We start from the raw sequence: 5915 nt of genomic DNA on the forward strand, positions 1-5915 counted from the left end.
CATAAAACACCTGTTAATGTTACCATTTTAATAAATCTCTTCCTTAATTAAATTAGGTTGTTCTGATAGTAATCCTCTAATGTCCACTGCCTTTCTCTTCTCATCACAGTCTGATTGTAGAGTGGGAAGCAGCATTCAATTATAATTGATGTAGGTCATAATTCAGAACCAAATTGTAACATATAAAGCCATATGATCATTGAGGAATATAATAGATCTCTACACTAAAGTGTCATTTGGATTGATTAGTGCTGTTTCTAGAGCCTTGTTAGAGGAGAGAAAAGGCTTAATTCAAAAGGATTTTTTTTTTTTCTTTTCCTTTTCTCTCTTTTTGTCTTGAATCTGTGTACTCTGTTTTCTCCCTTGATAGGCAGCATCTACTTCAGCTGCTCTGGGACAGTGCTCATGACTACTTTCCCACTCTTTCCCACTGGCGTTTCAGTTAAAAAGCTGAGCTTTTTTTAAATTATTTTGTAAAGGCAGACCACGTGATTATTTTATTTAATGATTTAATAAAACCCTTTCTCTTGAGATTAGATGCAAGAAATCTTGCTGCTGATCTATTACTGCTGCTACCCAAGCATGAAAGTACAGTTATATATGATACAGCAATGCTAAAGATATAAGAAAATAATTAAAAGTATACTAGAATGAAGACTTTACCCTAGCTGTAAAATTTGCACCAGGAAAGTTTCCCTCACTGGCTCGAGGACAGTCCCTCCATGCCAGGGAATGTCTCAGGGAAAACTTGTCCTTGACCTTGCTGGTGCTCACACAGGTCCTGTTTGCACGGGAGGTCTGTGCACCTCTTGGCCTTGACTGCTTCTCTCCAGTTTTCTGAGCAGATCTGTGTTCTGTGGCATTAGTGGTGATCTCTTATCTTGCTGGAAACCCTGGGACAAAAAGCAGAACATTCCCAGGAGCACGGTGAGAACCTGACTCTCAGCTCTTCAGATCTTTTCTGCTGCTGGGAAAAACCTGTTTCAATTGCTTCACTGCCTGCCTCCCCTCCCATCATCCTCATTTACCTTCCCCATGACAGCTGGAGTAATTTATTGCCCAAGAAAGCAATGTAGCAAAATGTTATCTGTGGTTTTAATTGATTTTTATATAATTTAGAAGCTCAGGTCCTTTTCAGGGTCTTCCCCTTGCCCTGTGCACATCTGTTTCCTCCCTACCAGTCCTCCTGTTCCCCTGTGGGCTTCGCTATCCAGTCCCTGTGGATTTCACTGACTGCTGTTCTCAGTAGAATATTGGCTTCTTCTTGCCTCATGTCATGAGGTGGATCCCATCTCTCCTCAGTTATCCTCATTTTTCAAAGAGGATACCCATGGCTGCAACTTCTGAATCATTTTTTAATTAACCAAAGGATGCTGTAGCTACTTTTTCTGTGATCTGATCCTTAAAAAAACTCCCTTGCATTCTTCCTTTTAAAACTGAATTACACACCAAAAAGGCTTCAGAGAGAAAAAGCTACAAGTTTCATTTGGATGATGCTGAAATGAAATATTTTTACCTTTTAAAATGAAACATTTGAAATGTTTGTGTGTTTGGATTATCTGCCTTGTGTTTTCTAACAATGGAAGTGTTTTATGAATTTTTATTCCACCTTTCCTTGTAGCTTGCTGTAATTGTGTTATTTTGATTCTTTCTCCAGTATTGGCTTTGGTTTCTGATTTGCTCAGTTCCAGTGTGAGTTTTCCATTCCTGCCCCACGTGTTATCCACAATATTTAACATATGGATACAGAAGATGGGTACTGCAATCCCAAATCATTGAAGACAAAATATAAGTGGAAATCCATGGAAAGGAGCTGTGGAGTTTGGACTATTAAGGCAGAGGTGTGACACAACTAAATTGCAAATGATTGAAAAGCCCCATGAGCAAACTGAGGTGTTGGCTCGGTACCTCTGACTGAATTACAATCACCCTCTGGCATTTTTCTACAGCCTGAAGCTTGCAAGAGGCATTGGCTCCTGGAATACATGGTGGATCTTCCTGTGGGAAAGGGAAGGTGCCTCTTTCTCTGTCCCTTCTGGGCACCGGAGCGGAAGATCCCTCATTCACTTGTGCACAATGTGACAATTGAGAGGGAGTTTCCTGGGGCTGAATGCTGCCTGCCCAGGGTCAGCAGCTGCTCTTCCATCTTGCCTTCCTCTGACATTCCATAGGAACCCCCAGCATGGAGTTGGAGGGGGTTCCCCGAGCTGATGAGCCGCCTTGCTGCTGAGAGAAGGCTTCTGGAAGAGCAACAGTCACCAGCTTGTTGGGAGTGGGCAATGGGTTGTGAGTTAAGGTAGTTTGAAAACACTTCTATACATTAACTGCAAACAGAGGGAAATTATCCTGAAGTATGGGGTACTCTGGTTGCTCTTGGACCATGGGGGTGTTTAAGCCATGTGAAGTGTGGCAGAGTCCAGCATCTGCCGGGTCCTGTCTCTGCTCTCCTCCTGTCACACAGAGACATGCAGAGACCATTAACAGGTCAATGTGGTGCTGCTCAGAAGCTGTGTGGGGCCCAGCCTTACTGAACTTTGGTAGATGAAGCGTGTCTGCTGAGTTATAGTCCTACTAGAGAGAGATTCATCGCTCCTGCTAGGAGATAAAGCATTTCAGGGTATTTTTTGGAATGTCACACATCTCTGCTGGGAGAGTGGAGGCAGGGCATGGAGTCACTCATCCCAAGCACACTGCACTTTGTGCCTCACCCTCCCCAAATAATTCTTTGGTCCATTTAACATAAAAAAAAATCATGCCTGTGAGCACTTAGCAAGAAACAGCACAGTATTTGTGCCTTGTGAGGCCTCATCCTGCCCAGGATCACATTCCTGGCTGGTAGGAACCTTCTTGGCCAGTGCAGCTTCTTCTCTCTCCTTCACCCCCGTGGTGTTTTAGCAGTTTGGGAGAGGAAGGGCTGTCTCCAAATGACCAGTGGGGCAGCACTGGCATCCTTTCTGCTCTGGCCCAGGGCAGCACACAGCACAGAGCCCAGCACAGAGCCCAGCACAGAGCCCAGCACAGAGCCCAGCACAGAGCCCAGCACAGAGCCCAGCACAGAGCACAGAGCCCAGCACAGAGCACAGCACAGAGCCCAGCACAGAGCACAGCACAGAGCCCAACACAGAGCACAGCACAGAGCCCAGCACAGAGCCCAGCACAGAGCCCAACACAGAGCCCAACACAGAGCCCAGCACAGAGCACAGCACAGAGCACAGCACAGAGCCCAACACAGAGCACAGCACAGAGCCCAACACAGAGCACAGCACAGAGCACAGCACAGAGCCCAGCACAGAGCACAGCACAGAGCCCAACACAGAGCACAGAGCACAGCACAGAGCACAGCACAGAGCACAACACAGAGCACAGAGCACAGCACAGAGCCCAGCACAGAGCCCAGCACAGAGCCCAACACAGAGCACAGCACAGAGCACAGCACAGAGCCCAACACAGAGCACAGCACAGAGCACAGCACAGAGCCCAGCACAGAGCCCAGCACAGAGCCCAGCACAGAGCACAGAGCACAGCACAGAGCACAGCACAGAGCCCAGCACAGAGCACAGCACAGAGCACAGAGCACAGCACAGAGCACAGCACAGAGCCCAGCACAGAGCACAGCACAGAGCACAGCACAGAGCCCAGCACAGAGCACAGCACAGAGCCCAGCACAGAGCACAGCACAGAGCACAGCACAGAGCACAGCACAGAGCACAGAGCACAGCACAGAGCACAGCACAGAGCACAGAGCACAGCACAGAGCACAGCACAGAGCCCAACACAGAGCACAGCACAGAGCCCAGCACAGAGCCCAGCACAGAGCACAGCACAGAGCACAGCACAGAGCACAGAGCACAGCACAGAGCCCAGCACAGAGCACAGCACAGAGCACAGCACAGAGCCCAGCACAGAGCACAGCACAGAGCCCAGCACAGAGCACAGCACAGAGCCCAGCACAGAGCACAGCACAGAGCACAGAGCACAGCACAGAGCACAGCACAGAGCCCAGCACAGAGCACAGCACAGAGCACAGAGCACAGCACAGAGCACAGCACAGAGCTCAACACAGAGCCCAGCACAGAGCCCAACACAGAGCACAGCACAGAGCCCAACACAGAGCACAGAGCACAGAGCACAGAGCCCAGCACAGAGCCCAGCACAGAGCACAGCACAGAGCACAGCACAGAGCACAGCACAGAGCACAGCACAGAGCCCAACACAGAGCCCAACACAGAGCACAGCACAGAGCCCAACACAGAGCCCAGCACAGAGCCCAGCACAGAGCACAGCACAGAGCACAGCACAGAGCACAGCACAGAGCTCAACACAGAGCCCAACACAGAGCACAGCACAGAGCACAGCACAGAGCACAGCACAGAGCACAGCACAGAGCCCAACACAGAGCACAGCACAGAGCACAGAGCACAGCACAGAGCACAGCACAGAGCACAGCACAGAGCACAGCACAGAGCACAGAGCACAGCACAGAGCACAGCACAGAGCCCAGCACAGAGCCCAGCACAGAGCTCAACACAGAGCCCAACACAGAGCACAGCACAGAGCACAGCACAGAGCCCAACACAGAGCCCAACATAGAGCCCAACACAGAGCACAGCACAGAGCCCAACACAGAGCCCAACACAGAGCACAGCACAGAGCACAGCACAGAGCACAGCACAGAGCACAGCACAGAGCTCAACACAGAGCACAGCACAGAGCCCAACACAGAGCACAGAGCACAGAGCACAGAGCCCAGCACAGAGCCCAGCACAGAGCACAGCACAGAGCACAGCACAGAGCACAGCACAGAGCTCAGCACAGAGCTCAGCACAGAGCACAACACAGAGCACAGAGCCCAACACAGAGCACAGCACAGAGCACAGCACAGAGCACAGCACAGAGCACAGCACAGAGCCCAACACAGAGCACAGCACAGAGCCCAGCACAGAGCCCAGCACAGAGCACAGCACAGAGCACAGCACAGAGCACAGAGCACAGCACAGAGCCCAACACAGAGCACAGCACAGAGCACAGCACAGAGCACAGCTGTGCTTTGCAGTGAAGTGCCTCTCTCTTGTCCTGCACAGACGCTTGCTGCACATTAGTGGGGCGTGTTAGAAAATTTATGTACGATTTCTCTGCCTTCAGATCGAACAGAAATACCATTCTGTCAGAGAAGTGGGCTTCAACAGAGCTGAATGGCTCAAAGAATGGTTCCTATCAAGGCTGATAATCTTCCCTGGCGATAATGCAGTGGATTATACAGCGATTGGATGTTGAGAGTAGCTGACCTTAATCTCCCTTAACTTTGGTTTTCTTTCCCATCTGATAATAATGGAGAAAGTACAACAAGTGCCATAGAAGATTACACACATCCTGCCGCACTTTGCAGATGGCTGATACAAAAATCAGAGACAATGCTAAAATAATTAAAAAGCCCACAAAAAGTGAAACAGTGTACTCAGTTCCTTTTGTGAGGCTGTGGCTAAGGAAACATCCAGCCAGCCTGAAATGGACAATATAAATGTAAGTAGATCTTATTAAGATTCTGTGTGGCTGTTAAATCATCCTCAGCCGTTGCTTCCAGCTTAGCGTCACTGCTAATGGTGAAGAGGGGAAGAGATTAGTTTAGGCTGCTTTGAGACATCACAGATATACGTGGGAGGCATCCTCTGTTTCTTGAACTTGTATTTCACTGACCTGCTATGTGACGAGTGGAGTGCCAAAAATACGGAAGAGTTGGCACATAAAATCCATGTCTACTCTATCTACTCTGTCAAGGCTAAAAAAAAAAGTCCTGAATGAGCCTTGGAGAGTCAACAAATCACTAAAATAGCAGCTAAAAGAGGAAGTTCAGCACAAGTTCAAGTCATTAAAATTCTCTCTAATGTATGCTCTCGCAGACCAGTGGGCTGAGCCTG

This window comes from Poecile atricapillus, chromosome 9, assembly GCF_030490865.1.
Source record: "Poecile atricapillus isolate bPoeAtr1 chromosome 9, bPoeAtr1.hap1, whole genome shotgun sequence".
Lineage (NCBI taxonomy): Eukaryota > Metazoa > Chordata > Aves > Passeriformes > Paridae > Poecile > Poecile atricapillus.